The 17,091-nt window shown below is 39.4% G+C and overlaps 1 long non-coding RNA gene across 3 annotated transcripts in view; it reads left to right on the top strand.

Annotated features, from left to right (window-relative positions):
* Positions 1-17,091, top strand: part of LOC149126097 (uncharacterized) — a 434,465-nt gene that overhangs the window by 394,502 nt on the left and 22,872 nt on the right. For all 3 annotated transcript variants that reach the window (XR_016236315.1, XR_016236296.1, XR_016236303.1), the window contains one exon: positions 4,650-4,754. This is a non-coding gene — a long non-coding RNA (uncharacterized LOC149126097). The remainder of the gene's footprint in view (positions 1-4,649; positions 4,755-17,091) is intronic.

Below are 17,091 nucleotides of genomic sequence, written 5' to 3'. Positions count from 1 at the left end.
TACCGTTTTCTTTTGGTTTAGATAAATTCCCATGAGTGGGATGGCTGGATCGTATGGTAGCTCTATATTCCGATTTCTGAGGTATCTCCATACTGTCCTACAGTGGTTGCACCAGTATACATTCTAACTAACAGTGTACCATGGTACCTTTTCCTCCACTTCCTCACCATCATTTGTCATTTGTTGATTTCCATATGTGGGCTATTCTAACTGGAGTGAGGTGAAACCTCATTGTGATTTTTATTTGCATTTCCCTGATGGCTGGTGATCCCGAGCATTTTCTCAAGTGTCTGTTGGCCATTTGAATTTCTGTTCTTAAAAACTGCCTGTTCAAATCCTTTTTCATTTCTTAACTGGATTGTTTGTTTTGGTGTTGTTGAAATTCTTGAGCTCTTTATAGATTCTGAATGTTAACCCTTTTTCAGTTGCATAGTATGTAAATTTTTCTCCCATTCTTTTGGTTGCATTGTAACTTTGCTGAGTATTTCATTTGTAGTGTAGAAGCTTCTCAGTTTGATGTAATGCCATTTGTCAATTTTGGCTTTGAATAGCTGTGTTCCTGGGGTCTTTTGCAGGAAGTCTTTGCCTATGCCAAAGTTCTCTAATGATTTGATGGTATCAAGTCATAGATGTAGGTCTTTGATCCATTTTGAGTGAATTTTTTTGTGTAAGGTGTACGGTAGGAGTCTAGTTTCAAACTTCTACACATGGAGACCCAAATTCCCCAACATAACTTTTTTTTAATTATTTATTTGAAAGGCATAGTTACAGAGAGGCAGAAGCAGAGAGAGTGATAGAGAGCTTCCATTCACTGCTTCACTTCCTAGATGGCTGCAATGGCTTGAGCTGCACCAATCCAAGGCCAGGAGCCAGGGATATCTTCTGGGTCTCCCACACATGTGCAGTGGCCCAAGGACTTGGGCCATATTCTACTGCTTTCCCAGGTCATAGCTTATAGCTGGATCAGAAGTGGAACAGCTGGGACTAAAACCAGTCCCCACGTGGGATGCTGACATTGCAGGCAACAGCTTTATCTGCTATGCCACAACGCTGGCCCCTTCTCAGCACCATTTTTTGAAGAGACTGTCCTCACTCCAAGAATTGATTTTAGCCCTTTTTCAAAAATAAGTATGTTGTGGATGCATGGATTGATTTGTAGAATTTGCATTTTGTTCCAATGGTCTAGAGTTCTGTTTTTGTGGCAGTACCAGACTGTTATGATTATAGTTGCCCTGTAATATGTCTTCAAATCTGGTATTGTGATGCCTCCAACTTTTTTGTTGTATAAGGTTGCTTTAGATATTCAGTGTTTCTTGTATTTCTATGTGAATGCTAGCATCACGTTTTTGTATATCTGCAAATAATGTCATTGATATTTTGATTGGTATCACAATCTGTAAATTGGTCTTGGTAATATGGACATTTTGATGATGTTGATTCTTCCAATCCATAATCATGGAAGAATTTTCCATTTTTTAGTGTCTTCTATTTTTTTGTTTAGTGTTTTGAATTTTCATTGTAGAGATCTTTGACATCTTTGATTAAATTTCTTAGAAGGTATTTGATTCTTTTTGCAGCTATTGTGAATGGGACTGATCTTAAAAGCTCTTTATCTGCCATGAACTTGTCTGTGTATACAAAGGCTATTGATTTTACCTTGTTGATTTTTTTTTTCTGCCACTTTACCAAACTCTTCTTTTTTTTCTATTTTTATTTAATAAATATAAATTTCTAAAGTACATCTTATGGATTACAATGCCTTTTCCCCCACATAACTTACCTCCCACCCACAACCCTCCCCTCTCCCGCACCCTCTCCCCTTCCATTCACATAAACATTCATTTTCAATTCTCTTTATATACAGAAGATCAATTTAGTATATATTAAGTAAAGATTTCAATAGTTTGCACCCACATAGAAACACAAAGTGAAAAATACTGTTTGAGTACTAGTTATAGCATTAAATCACAATGTACAGCACATTAAAGACAGAGATCCTACATGAGGAGTAAGTGCACAGTGACTCCTGTTATTGACTTAACAAATTGACACTCTTGTTTATGGCATCAGAAATCTCCCTAGGCTCTAATCATGAGTTGCCAAGGCTATGGAAGCCTTTTGAGTTCACTGACTCTGATCATATTTAGACAAGGTCACAGTCAACGTGGAAGTTCTCTCCTCCCTTCAGAGAAAGGTACCTCCTACTTTGATGACCTGTTCTTTCCGCTGGGATCTCACTCGTGGAGATCTTTCATTTAGGTCATTTTTTTTTCCAGAGTGTCTTGGATTTCCATGTGTAAAATACTCTCATGGGCTTTTCAGCTGGATCTGAATGCCTTAAGGGCTGATTCTGAATCCAGAGTGCTGTTTAGGACATCTGCCATTCTATGAGTCTGCTGTGTATCCCGCTTCCCATGTTGAATCATTGTCTCCCTTTTTTTTTCTATCAGTTAGTATTCGCAGACACTAGTCTTGTTTATGTGATCCCTTTGACTCTTAGTCCTATCAGTATGATCCATTGTGAACAGAAATTTATCACTTGGACTAGTGAGATGGTATTGGTGAGCGCCACCTTGATGGGATTGAATTGGAATCCCCTGGCACATTTCTAACTCCACCATTTGGGGCAAGTCAGATTGAGCATGTCCCAAATTGCACATCTCTTTCCTCTCTTATTCCCACTCTTATATTTAAGAGGGATCACTTTTCAGTTGTTTCAACATTTAAGAATAATTGTGTATAAATTACAGAATTCAACCAATAGTATTAAGTAGAACAAACAAAAAATACTAAAAGAGATAAAGTATTAAGTTGTTCATCAACACTCAGGGCAAGGGCTGATCAAGTCACCTTTTCTCATAGTGTCCATTTCACTTCAACAGGTTTCCTTTTTGGTGCTCAGTTAGTTGTCACTGATCAGGGAGAACATATGATATTTGTCCCTTTGGGACTGGCTTAATTCACTCAGCATAATGTTTTCCAGATTCCTCCATTTTGTTGCAAATGACCGGATTTCATTACTTTTACTGTTATATAGTATTCTATAGAGTACATATCCCCATAATTTCTTTATACAGTCTACTGTTGATGGGCATTTAGGTTGATTCCAGGTCTTAGCTATTGTGAATTGAGCTGCAATAAACATTAAGGTGCAGACCGCTTATTTGTTTCCCAGTTTAATTTCCTTTGGATAAATTCCAAGGAGTGGGATGGCTGGGTTGTATATTAGGGTTATATTCAGGTTTCTGAGGAATCTCCAGACTGACTTCCATAGTGGTTAACCAGTTTGCATTCCCACCAACAGTGGGTTAGTGTCCTTTTTTCTCCACATCCTCACCAGCATCTGTTGTTGGTAGATTTCTGTATGTGAGCCATTCTAACGTAATTTTTCTTGCCTGATGGCTCTGGATAAAACTTCCGGAAATATATTGAATAGCAGTGGTGAGAGTGGGCATCCCTGTCTGGTACACGATCTCAGTGGAAATGCCTCCAACTTTTCCCCATTCAACAGAATGCTGGCCATGGGTTTTTCATAAATTGCTTTGATTGTATTGAGGAATGTTTCTTCCATACCCAATTTGCTTAGAGCTTTCATCATGAAAGGGTATTGAATTTTATTGAATGCTTTCTCTGCATCAATTGAGACAATCATATGGTTTTTCTTCTGCAGTTTGTTAATGTGGTGTATCACATTGATTGATTTGTGAACATTGAACCATCCCTGCATACCAGGAATAAATCCCACTTGGTTTGGGTGGATGATCTTTCTGATGTGTTGTTCATTCTATTGGCCATAATTTTATTGAGGATTTTTGCATCTATGTTCATCAGGGATATTGGTCTGTAATTTTCTTTCAGTGCTACATCTTTCTCTGGCTTAGGGATTAAGGTGATGCTGGCTACATAGAAAGAATTCAGGAGGATTCCCTTTTTTTCGATTTTTCTGAATAGCTTGAGAAAAATTGGAGTTAGTTCTTCTTTGAATGTCTGGTAGAATTCAGCAATGAGTCCATCTGGTCCTCGGCTTTTCTTTGTTGGGAGGGCCTTTATTACTGTTTCAATTTCTGTCTCAGTTATGGGTCTATTTAGGTTTTCAACGTCTTCATGGTTCTTTTTAGGTAGATTGCATGTGTCCAGGAATCTATCCATTTCTGATAGGTTTCCCTGTTTGCTGGCATACAACTCTTTGTAGTAATTTCTGATGATTCTTTTTTATTTCTGTGGTGTCTGTTGTTACATTTCACTTTCATCTCTGATTTTATTGATTTGGGTCTTTTCTCTTCTTTTTCTAGTTAGTTGGGCCAATGGTCTGACAATTTTATTCATTTTTTTTCAAAAAACCAGCTCCTCGTTTGGCTGATTTTTGGTAATTTTTTTTTGATTCAATCCTGTTGATTTCTTCTCTAATTTTAATTATTTCTCTTGTCCTACTAGATTTGGGTCTGGTTTGCTGCAGTTTTCCTAGATCCTTGAGATGTGTTGAAAGCTCATTTTTTTGGTGCTTTTCCAATTTCTTGATGTAGGCACCTATTGCTATAAACTTTCATCTCAACACTGCTTTTGCCGTATCCCATACATTTTGATATGTTGTGTTGTTATCCTCTTTTACTTCCAGAAAGTTTTTGATTTCTCTCTTTTTTTTTTAACAGGCAGAGTGGACAGTGAGAGAGAGAGAGACAGAGAAGAAGGTCTTCCTTTGCCATTGGTTCACCCTCCAATAGCCACCGTGGCCAGTGCACTGCGCTGATCCAAAGGTAGGAGCCAATGGGGTGCAGGGCCCAAGTATTTGGGCCATCCTCCGCTGCGCTCCCGGCTATAGCAGAGAGCTGGCTTGGAAGAGGGGCAACCGGGACAGAATCTGGCACCCTGACCAGGACTAGGACCCGGGGTGCCGGCGCCGCTAGGCGGAGGATTAGCCTACTGAGCCACTGTGCCGGCCTCTCTTTTGATTTCTTCTATGACGCAGTGTTCATTCAGAAGCATGTTGTTCAGTCTCCATATGTTTGCGTATGCTCTAGGGATTCCTGAATTACTAATTTCCAACTTCATTTCTTTATGGTCTCAGAAGCTGCATGGTATTATTCTAATTCTTTTGAATTTGCTGAGACTTGCTTTATGGCCTAGTATGTGGTCAATCCTAGAGAAGGTTCCATGCACTGCTGAGAAGAATGTAAAGTCTTTAGATGTAGGATTGAAAGTTCTGTTGATATCTGTTAGATCCATTTGGGCAATAGTGTTGATTGAATTCTGTTGTTTCCTTGTTTATCTTCTTTCTGGTTGTTCTGTTTCTGAGAGTGGAGTATTAAATTCCCCCAGTACTATTGTATTGGAATCTAAGTCACCTTTTAAGTCCCTTAACATATCCTTTATATACACTGGTGCCCTGTAATTAGGTGTGTATACTTTTATAATAGTTACATCTTCCTGTTGAATTGAACCCTTAATCATTATATAGTGCCCCTCTTTGTCTCTCTTAACTGTTTTTTGTGTTAAAGCTGATTTTGTTCCTATATGGAGAGTTGAGGCCATTAACGTTCAATGTGACTATTGATAAATAGTAAATTTGCCCTGCCAATTTCCCATAGATATTTTTCTAGTATATGCTTTGAGCTTCCTATGATCTTTTACTGAGAGATTTTCTTCCTTTACCTTCTTTCGTATTGATGGCTGTGTTTCTGTGTTCCTGTGTGTAGCACATCTTTTAGCATTTTTTGCAGGGCTGGACGAGTGGCGACAAATTCTTTCAATTTCTGTTTGCTATGAAAGGTCTTTATTTCACCTTCATTCACAAATGAGAGCTTTGCAGGATATAATATTCTGGGCTGGCAGTTTTTCTCTCTTAGTACTTGGGCTATGTCTCGCCATTCCCTCCTAGCCTGTTGGGTTTCTGATGAGAAGTCAACTGTGAGTCTAATTGGAGATCCTCTGAGAGCAATCTGACGTTTCCTCCTTGAACATTTTAGGATCTTTTCTTTATGTTTCACTGTGGTGAGTTTAATTACAACGTGCCGTGGTGAGGATCTCTTTTGTTCATGTTTACTGGGGGTTCTATGACCTTCCTGTACTAGGATGTCTCTGTCCTCCTCCAAACCTGGGAAATTTTCTGCTAGTATCTCACTAAAAAAGGCCTTCTAATCCCTTCTCCCTCTCCATGCCTTCAGGAACTCCTAGAACCTGAATGTTGCGTTTTTAATAGTATCCTGTAGATTCCCGACAATATTTTTTAGATTTCTAATTTCCTCTTCTTTTCTTTGGTTTAACTGTATCCTTTCCTGTGCTATGTTTCTATGTCCAATATGCTCTCTTCTGCTTCACCCATTCTGTTTTTAAGGCTCTCTAATGTGTTTGTCATTTGATCTATTGAATTCTTCATTTCATTATGATTTCTCATCACTATCACAGTTTCATGTTCTACTAGTTGCTTCATTTCATTTTGACTCCTCCTTAATATTTCTTTTTCATGAGAGAGATTTTCTATCCTGTCCAGTAAGGATTTCTGTAGTTCAAGAATTTGTTTTTGAGCACTTCTTAATGTTCTTATCAATTTTTGAGATCCGTTTCTTGCATTTCTTCTATCTCATCATTTGCATAATTTTGAATTGGGGTGCCTTGTTCATTTGGGGGCATCATAGTGTCTTCCTTGTTCTTGTTTCCTCAGTTTCTTTGTTTGTTGCTTGGTATTGTGGAGATATTCTTTGGTTTCTTTGCTGTAGTCATTTTTCTCATTATACTATGACTCTAGATGAAGTGGGCTGTCTGCTTTTGATGGATCCTTAGAAGCTGTGATGGGTGTGGCCAGAGAGCTTGTTTGGTTCTTCAGGGTTAAGGGTGTGCCAAAGGTGAGTCACCCAGGTTGTTCTCTCTCTCGCTCTCACTCTCTCTCTCTCTATTTTTGTTTTTTAACCCAGAAGGGAAGTAATTCCTCTCAGCTGAGCAGAATTGAGGGTAGTCAGTGTATGAAATCTGGCCCCTGTGGGTATAATACTCATCTGCTGTACCCCAAGGACCACACAAAGGGTCTATGCAGCCCTCAGTGTGGTCTTAAATTTCTCTGCAGTCTCCCACCAGGTTGCCACGGTTACCTAGTTTGTGTACTCCGTTAGTTTTCTCGCCCACCCTCAGATTTTCACAGTCTCAGTTTATTAGCTCCACACCTTCTCTAGGTCCTAACCTCCTGTTATTTCTCCCCACCAGAGTCAGGTTTTTCTGCTTGGCTGATAGTGGGTGCCGCTTTATGTAAGTCCAAAATGGCGCCTGCTCTTTGTCTTGCTCGGCTTTGGAAGGTGAGTGGAGAGAGAGGCTTGTGTCTGTGCCAGTCCCCTTTATTTATTCATTTTTTTCTCACCTCCAGTCAGCCTGGTGAACTTTCTCCAGCGGGGCTTCAAGCCTCATTTGCTCTAGGCTCTCTGTGCCATTTCCCTGTCAATGTCTTGGGTTACCGAGGTTTTGTCTCACTGCCTCTTCCAGCGCTGGTGTGCAGACTCCGTGGCTGGGTTTCCGAGCCGTGGGTGTCCTTGCTCTCCCTGTAGGTCCGCCGTGTCACATCCACTAGATCCAGGAGAGTTTCCTCTGCAATTTTTTCCCGAGCCTTTCCCTAAAACTACAGTAACTCCACTTTTATTAAACTATCCTTTCCCGGACTATCAGTGCACACCCTCGCTATTTCGCCATCTTGGCTCCGCTCCTCCACTTTACCAAACTCTTCTGTGAGTTCCAATAGTCTCTCAGTAGAATGTTTTGAATCCCTTACATAAAGGATCATTTCATCTGCAAATAGGAATAGTTTGATTTCTTCCTTTCCAGTTTGTATCCCTTTGATTTCTTTTTGTTTCCTAATTGCTCTGGCTAAAACTTCCAGTACTTTATTAAATAGTAGTGGTGAGAGAGGGCATCATTGACTAGTTCCAGATCTTAGGGGGAATCTTCCAGCTTTTCTCTATTCAATACAATTCTGCTTATGAGTTTGTCATAGGTTGCTTTGATTTTATTGAGGAATGCTTCTTCTTACCCAATTTACTTAAGGTTTTTATCAGTGAAGGGTATTCTATTTGATCAAATGCTTTCTCTACATCTATTGGGATAACTATGTGGTTTTTATTCTTTAATTTGTTAATGTGATGTATCACATTTATTGATTTGTGAATGTTGAAACATCCCTGCATACCAGGGATACATCCCACTTGGTCCAGATGAATGATCTTTTCAATGTGTTTTTTTGGATTTGATTGGCTAATATTTTGTTGAGAATTTTTGCATCTATGTTCATCAGGGATATTGGTCTTTCATCCTCTTTCTCTGTTGCATCTTTTTCTGGATTAGGAATTAAGGTGATGCAGGTTTCCTAGAAGGAGTTTGGGAGGTTTCTTTGCCTTCCAGTTGTTTTTTCTTGAATAGAATTGGAATTAGTTCTTCTTTAGATATCTGGTAGAATTCAGCAGAGAAGCCATTCAGTTCTGGGCTTTCCTTTGTAGTGAGGGTCTTAATTACTGATTCAGTTTCCATCTTGGTTATTTGTCTATTTAGGTTTTCTATGTCTTCATGACTTAATTTTGGTAAATTGTATTTGTCTAGGCATCTGTCCATTTCTTCTAGGCTTCCCAATTTGTTGGCATACAGCTCTTTGTAGTATTTCCTGATAATTCTTTTTATTTCTGTGGTGTCTGTTGTTATATTTCCTTTTTCATATTTGATTTAATTGATTTGGGTCTCTCCCTGTTAAGTTTTCTGGTTAGTTGTGCTAATGGTGTATCAATTTTGTTTATTTTTTTCAAAAAACTAGCTCTTCATTTCACCAATTTTTTTTTGTATTTTTTGTTTACATTTTTATTTCTTCTCTAATTTTAATTATTTCATTTTTCCTATTAATTTTGGGTTTGGTTTATTATTATTTTTCTAGGTCCTTGAGATGCACTGATAGCTCATTTACTTAGTACGTTTCCAATTTCTTTATGTAGGCACTGATTGTTATAAACTTCCCTCTTAGTACTGATTTTACTATATCCCATATGTTTTGACATGATGTACTGTCATCTTCATTTGTTTCCAGATTATTTTTTTATTTCTCTTGATTTCTTCTATGACCACTGTTCATTCAGGACTATTTTATTTAGTCTCCAGGTGTTTCCATATGATCTAGAGATTCTTGAGTTGTTGATTGCCAGCTTTATTCCTTGTGATCAGAGAAGATGAATGGTATGATTTTGATTTTTTGGAAATCTGCTGATACTTGCTTTACGGCCTAGCATATGGTCTATCCTAAACAAAGTTCCATGTGTTGATGAAAAGAGTGTATATTCTGCTACTGTGGGGTAAAAGGTTCCTTAGATATCCATTAGGGCATATGGTCTATAGTGTCAATTAACTCTGTTTTCTTGTTGATTTTCTGTCTGGTTGATCTGTATATTGAAGAAAGTGGGGTATTGAAGTCCCCCATTACTATTGTATTGGAATCTATGTTTCCCTTTAGATCCATTAACATTTTTTTTAAATTGCCAGACATGCTGTAATTAGGTACATAAACATTTTTTTTATAGTCACATCTTCCTGTTGAATTGATTCATTAATCATTACACTCTTCTTTGTCTCTTTTAAGAGTTTTTGCGTTAAAGTCTAGTTTGTCTGATATTGGGTTGTCAATACCAGCTCTTTTTTGGTGTCTGTTAGCATGAAAAATGTTTTCCATCCTTTGATTTCAGTCTGCATGTATCTTTGTTGGGGAGATTTTTTTTTTTTTGTAAGCAGCAGATAGATGAGTCTTGTTTTTTTTTTTAATTAATTCAGCCAGTCTTTGTCTTTTAACAGAGAGTTGAGGTCATTTATATTCAAGGTGACTGTTGATAAATAATGACATGGCCCTGCCATTTTTCCATAAATATTTCTATTTTTTACTTTTTACTTTGGATTTCTTTAGTACTTCTACTGGGGGATTTTTGCCTTCTCATTCTTTGATAATGATGGCTCTCTTTCTGTGTTTCTATGTGTAGCACATCCTTAAGCATCTTTTGTAAGGCTGGACAGGTGGCAACAAATTCTTTAAATTTTTGTTTGTTATGGGAGGTCTTTATTTCTCCTTCGATCATAAATGAGAGCTTTGCAGGGTACAGTATTATGGGTTGATGTTTTTTTTCTCTTGTGACTTGGGCTATATTTCACCATTCCCTTCTAGCCTGTAGGGTTTCTGATGAGAATTCAGCTGTGAATCTAATTGGAGATCCTCTGAAAGTAATTTGGCATTTTTCTTGTGCACATTTTAAAATTTTTTCTTCATGTTTTACTGTGGAGAGTTTGACAACAATGTGTTGTGTTGAAGATCTTTTCTGGTCATGTCTGTTAGGATTTCAATATTCTTCTTCTACATGGACATTCCTTTCTTTCTCCAAATTGGGGAAGTCTTCTGTAATTATTTCTCTAAATAGGCCTTCTAGTTAATTCTCTCTTTGCGCACTTTCAGGAATGCCTAAGACCCATATGTTGAGCCACTGCCTGTGTGTGTTTTGTCTGGATGGATCGAGTCCAGCCTCCCCTGCTGGACTCAGTCGGGAACATGGATTTTTACCCCTGGTGAAATCTCTGGATCACAAGCATACACATTACCCACCCACTGCACAAGTATGCTTGGTGTGTACAAGACTCCCACTGGTGGTGTGAGGAGTCAGGCAGGTTAATAGGCAGTCAGGGTCCTCCCAATGTAATTTGAGGTATAGAGTGCTTGCTTCTCTCCCCTCCCCTCTGCCAAAGGTTATCTTTAGCAAGATCAAAATGTCTGCCCTCCTTCCTGTGGAATCTCCAAATTTACCATGAGAACAGCAAGGGAGGAGTGGTGTTTCTTCCAGAGCTCACAGTTACCGATACCTATACCACACTTCTGTTACATCCTGAGCAAGCCAGACAGGATAAAGCTTTGTAAATCAGGTCTTTTGATAGGTTTTGTCCCTGCCTGGTAACTGAATGCCAATCTGATCATCAGGGTATTTTTCCTTCGAAATTGTACTGAAAAATCCCAGTGTGGTGGGGTTTTTTGTGTTTTGCTTCTCTTGCAGGCCCCCTCATTGCCACTCTGGCTGGAGGTGTTTGACTCTAATAAATCTTACTTTTAAACCTTTAAATCTCTCTTTTCTCTTTGCTTTGTCCTCTTGGAAATTCCTCTTCCATGTGAGACAAAGAACTAGGTCATCTCTGCTGCCATTTTCCCACAACGGCGGCACTTTGCTTCATCTCCCTGCCTGTTGCAGAGTGGCGACAGTGGTGCTGGTGTTGCTGCCCAGTGACAAAGTGGGGACAGACCCCACCAGTTGTCTCAAGCTGCTGTGGTTGCGCCTGCCGACAGTCCCCTCTAGCTACACCAAGAAGCTGGAGCAGCTGCTCCCTGCTTATGTCCAAAATGGCGCCAGCCTTCTCACAACAGGTGCTGGTGTGGAGGGGGAAGAAGTAGAGAGAGATAGAGACGTGCTCCTTTGTTTTTCCCTGCCCCTGGGTGAGCAGTCTCTCAGCTCACAGTATGGTTCTGAGCTAGACTCAAACACAGTACAGACTACTAGACTCTCCCTCCAGCTGTAGCAACAGTGGCACTGGCCAGTGCACTCTGACCTCCTCTTGCTAGCCAGTGCAGGCAGCAGGATCCTTTGTTGTGTTCGTGCTCTGTGCTTCATGCTGGTTGCTGTGCATCTGCTAGTGTAAATAATTTTTGTAAAGTGTTTGTGAGAGTACATTGCCTCCCTTGGCCTGTATCATGGCACTCCTACATGGAAGGAAACTGTCATGACTGAGGTTCCTCAGAAAGTAAACTCAGACTTCACTTTAAATGTGTGCTCCTGGGATCAAACATGTAAAAGAGGAGAAAGATGCATAACGGTTTAGGATGAGAAGCTGAGTTGTGTTTCCAGCACTGAGACTCCTGAGTCTGTTCAACATGGAACTGCAGACACTCAGCATGGTCAGGTGTTGCATGCAGACATCAAGGCCCTTAGAGTACCATCAAGTAGTGATTGGATGTGGGCCACTGGATGCCTAAGTAGGGCATGACCTTGGGCTAAGCAGCCCTCTGCATTTGAGTTAATTCCTGATGAGATTAATAGGTGATGTCTGCTGCATCATTTCAGCAAGTGAGGCAATACATTTAAAAAATTAAATTTAAAAGGGATGGAAACTGGGCAATGTATTGCAGAGTCCACTATAGATATTCTAAGGGAGAATGAGTAATTTGGCTCAACATGGAATACTGCAAGTGCTTCTGGTCTCTTGCCTTTGGACTTTTCTTCCTACCATTTGGCACATAGAAGCCAAAGCATTCCTATTCAGATGTGCATTGACCTGAAGGCTTCACTTTTTCCCCATAGTCTACACTATGAATTCTTAACACTTAAGCATACAGATCGCCCTTCACTCACAGTGGTTTGACTTAGGATTTTCTTTTAACTTTATGATGGTGTTAAATGACACACTTCAGTAGAAACTGTACTTTGAATTTGAATCTTTTTCTGGGTTAGCAGAATGTTCAGTGACACATTCCAATGATGCTGGTCAGTGACAATGAACAAAGCATCAAGCCATGAATCTAACCATCAGGGTAAACAGCCAGTATTCTTTAGCATACTTTGTTGCTAAGCTATATTTGATAGTTAAGGGTATTGGATCTATCTTAGATTTATGATATTTTTGATTTATGATGGGTTTATATGGATCTAATCTCCATGTGAATTAATGGGCATCTTTGGTTCACAAAGTCATTCTTGAGCTATATCTTTGTTAATTCTTCAGCTTTTTCCTTGTCCTTAGAAATCTCACTCCTTAAACTGAGAACATTCTGAATTATCTAAAACCCATAAAAAATCACCATCTCTCTCACCTCTACATGTTTGCATGTTCTCTTTTCTCTACTTATAAATATTGTTCCCTCTCTTCTTTTCATTGCTGTATTCATCACTTATCCTAAAGGTCAAGAAAATACTATTTTGAAATTCAAGAAATTTTTCATTTCTTGTAGTTCCGTTTCCCTTCCTAATTCCTTTTTAAAAATTTTTAAAAATTTAAAAAATTTTTTTTAAAGATTTATTTATTTGAGAGGTAGAGTTACAGACAAAGAGAGGGTGAGACAGAGAGAAAGGTCTTCCATCCTCTGGTTCACTTCCCAAATGGCCTCAAAGGCCTGAGCTGGGCCGATCTGAAGACAGAAGCCAGGAGCTTCCTCTTGGCCATAGCAGAGAGCTGGATTGGAAGAGGAGCACCCAGGATTAGAACCAGAGCCTATATGGGATGCTGGCACCGCAGGCAGAAGCTTAGCCCACTCACCACAGCACCAGCCCTGCTAAGATTCACTTTTAGGAAGTCTTCCTGATCCTCCTCCATGTTTGGCTCTTATCCTTTGCTAAGATAACATGCTTACCTAATTTGTGTATTGTAATTTAGTGTTTACTTGACTTCATCCTGCCAAATCAACCTTGCACCATAAGCTTTTGGATGGAGGGCCATAATTATTTCTTACTCATCATTGTATCTATAGCATCTAGTACCGTGCCTGGCATACGGCATATGTTCAGTAAGTGTTGAAAGTGGTATGACTCATATGTGACCTATGGCTGGATACCTTGTAGAGAAAGATCTTTGTGTTTGGAAAAATAACAAATTGTAAAGTCACAAATATTTATGCTTCCTGGCATTTTCCCTATAATGAGCCTCATGTGGTCATCCCGGGGGCCTGTAATTTGGAGTTTGCAATGAACCCAGCAATTTGATCCCTCACAGGTGGATGAAGCCTGCTGCTTCCTCACTTCCAGTGACCACCTTTCTCTCCTCCCTGACTCATTTCATCTTGGAAAAATACTCCATTGTGCCTCAGTCTCAGTTCCCTGGAGAGTGTTCCTTTTTGTCCTCCAGCTCTACAGTATACATATTTCTGACTTACATTTAATTAAGGACAAGTGGCCTCAGATTGAGCATTGACTACATAGCAAGAGTTGTGTCTGAGCTTTATGGACATTGTGTTGAATCCTGATGACAAAAGAGGACATGTGAGTAAGCAAAGGACTGAATGGCATGCTCAAGGTCACTGAGCTGGTAAACAGTAAAGTCCAGTTTTGAACCCATCTGTCTACTCTATCCATTACACTCATATTAGAACACTAAGAATGAGTTTGAATGGCTACACCTGCCAAGGAGTCAATTTATTCTGCTGCCAAAGGGATTTATTGGTGGTTCTGATTATTGTGAAACGGTTAGGCATTCAGATCCACTTCCTTCCTATTTTTCCTTGTATTACCATGTTTTTTTTTTTTAGCAAGATGGTTGCCTCACAGCTATAAGAAAGAATAACAAATAAAGTTATTCCTCAGATTATTATACGCTATAATGCTTGTTTCATGCCCAGTACTTATCATTGTGCCTGACATAGTTTTAATTATCAACAGATAATATTTTCATATTTTGAAAATTACTATGAGATATCTTTTGTTTTCCTAATACTGAAGGAATCTCTTTAAATATTTAGATACTAAGTCTACATAAAAAGGGTTTCAAACTCAAACATGTATTTAATGAAAAGATGTAAATGAATAAAGTTAGTCATGTGTTTAGCAAGTAGTGGTACTGGGGACTATGACGAACTGTAGAGCACTTGTTATCCCTAAATGGAGCATAGTCAGTCCATCATAGGGAATAAATTCTTCATGCTTCTGGGTCCTCTGAATTTTGTTAAACTAAGACTGAAATCTGGTATTTTATGATGAATTTTCCAATTTTAAATGTTGAAAAGTAATTCAAGTTTTAAAAAGAGACCATATTTTATCTTTTAAAATGAGGCACATTTAAAACATACCTGTAAGGCAGATTCAGCCCTTGGCTGTTCAGTGTATTACTCATTTGATTTAACCTGTTTAAGTTTATGCCACCATCTTTCATTCAGCAATTATTTGTTGAGTTGTGACTGTGTGTAATATCCTGTACTTGTAGTAGGTGATACAACAATCAGCAATAAAGATGAGGTGTTTATCTCCTTGGATCTTGCTTTTTAACGTTTGTTTGTTGCAGTAGTTTGTGAAGGGGTGGGAGAGAAAGAGGAGATTACTATTAAATTTTCATGAAGTAATAAAATAAGTTATGTGTGGGGTAGGACCTCATATTTCATAATAAATCTCTCTCTTGTCTTGTTTAACTCACACACAAAATTCTTCCACAGCTGATATATAAAACACAATTCACAAGATTTAAAAGTACATAATATATATTTTTCTAAATCTATGATTCCAAAGAAGAGTTTATCTTCTTCAATGCCTGGAGGTACAAATAAGATTATTATGAATACTTTTCAGTTGATGTGAGAAATTTATATTACCATTTTTGCATAGTACCTACAGAAATTGAAGATTTTTTTCCATTTTTTGCTGGGTGGTCTAGAGGAAAGTGAGAGTAACAAAATACAGTAATGTAAACAAAATTATGAAATAATTTAATAGATAATGTCATGTATGAAAAATAACCAAGTATTAAAATGTGTAGCTTACAATTGTCAACTAATTTCTGAACAATGTGCAAAGGTAATTTATGACAAACAATCATCATTTCAGCAAATGGTGTTGCAACTGTTGTGTGTCCACATGCAAAGCACTGAACCTAGACACACTGTTTACACTTTTTACACAAATTAACTCAAAATGGGCCATAGACCTGAAAGTGAAAAATGAAAATCTATAAATCTTCTAGATTTTTTGGTTTGAGCATGAAGATTTATTGTTGAAAAAATTTTTTCTGGAGAAACAAGGTAGGAGGGGCTGGATATGTGACAAGAGTGCAATGATCTGAATCTGAGTTTCACTCTAAGTGTGATAAGAAAAATACACGTCCTCTCTGAGTCTCGGTCTCCTCGTCTCTAAATTTGAAGACAGTTCTGGCATCTCCCTCATGAAATTGTCCTTTTCATGTCATTAAATAACATGTAAAGTGCTCAGCAAAATCCATACAAGCAGACACCCGCATGAACAGCTGATGGCTGTGAATGCGGGGCAGATCAGGGCCGTGAGCACAGTGATGCAGACTGTGAGCTCGGCAGACCCCTGACTTTGGACCCCAGTTCCACCGTTTCCTAACACAATGACCTTGTGCAGGCACCTCTTCTTTTTGTGCTTCTGTTTCTCATCTTAAGATACTGTGTTTGAGAAGCTACATGCCTAACTGGCCTTGCTAGGATGGACAAGTCACATAAAGTCCGTTTTGAAATCAGTGAGTTCAGAACTGGAGATGTGGCAATCAGTAAAAAAGATGAGGTCTTTATCCTTTGGGACTTGCCAGTAATCTAAAGATTTGTGGAAGGGATCCATGTTTAGAATCTCTCTTTTGGTGTATACTTGACATTGCCAAAGAATAGTTTTTATATCTCCTTACAGGAGGTTAGGGTCTTTGCCATTTGAAGGATGACATGACACTCTACCTCCTTGTTGGCTTTAACCCTGGAAACCAGCAAGGTATTCCCGGGGGAAACCCAAGCAGTAGAGGTTTGTACTCTGCCATTAAAGCCCAGCTGGGAGGAGGCAAGATGGCGGAATAGGAAGGGAGCACACTGATAGTCCGGGGAGAGACAGTTTAATAAAAGTGGAGATACTGCAGGTTCAAGGAAGAGTAGGGGATGAAACAGCAGAAGAAACTCTTCCGGAACACGTGATTCACAGCGGACCTGCGTGGAGAGCGTGGGAGCCCACAGTTCGGGACACCAGCGGCAGACTCAACACACCAGCGCTGGAACGCGAGGTGAGCCGAACCTCAATAGCCCGAGACACCGGCAGGCAAGCGGAGAGAGGAGACTAGAGGGAACGACCCCCGGGGGGGGGGAAAGTTCAGCAGGCTAACTGGAAGAGAGAGAGAGAGAGAAAAAAAGGTGAGTGGTACGGACACGGGTTTCTCTCTCTCCGCTCACCTCTCAAGGATGAGCGGGACAAAGAGCAGGCGCCATCTTGGACATACGTCATAAGCAGAGTGACCTCAGGTCTGCACCGGCCCTGAGCCTAGCAGAAAAACCTGACTCTGAGCGGGGCGAATTAACAGGAGATTAGGACCTAGTAAATTTGTGGTGCTACTGAACTGAGACTGTGAAAAAAGAGATGGTGG

The sequence above is a fragment of the Oryctolagus cuniculus genome, chromosome 6, assembly GCF_051225735.1.
Source record: "Oryctolagus cuniculus isolate XC-2025 breed Fujian yellow rabbit chromosome 6, ASM5122573v1, whole genome shotgun sequence".
Lineage (NCBI taxonomy): Eukaryota > Metazoa > Chordata > Mammalia > Lagomorpha > Leporidae > Oryctolagus > Oryctolagus cuniculus.
Note: the sequence above shows the minus strand (reverse complement) of the source record. Positions and strands in the feature narration are given on the sequence as shown.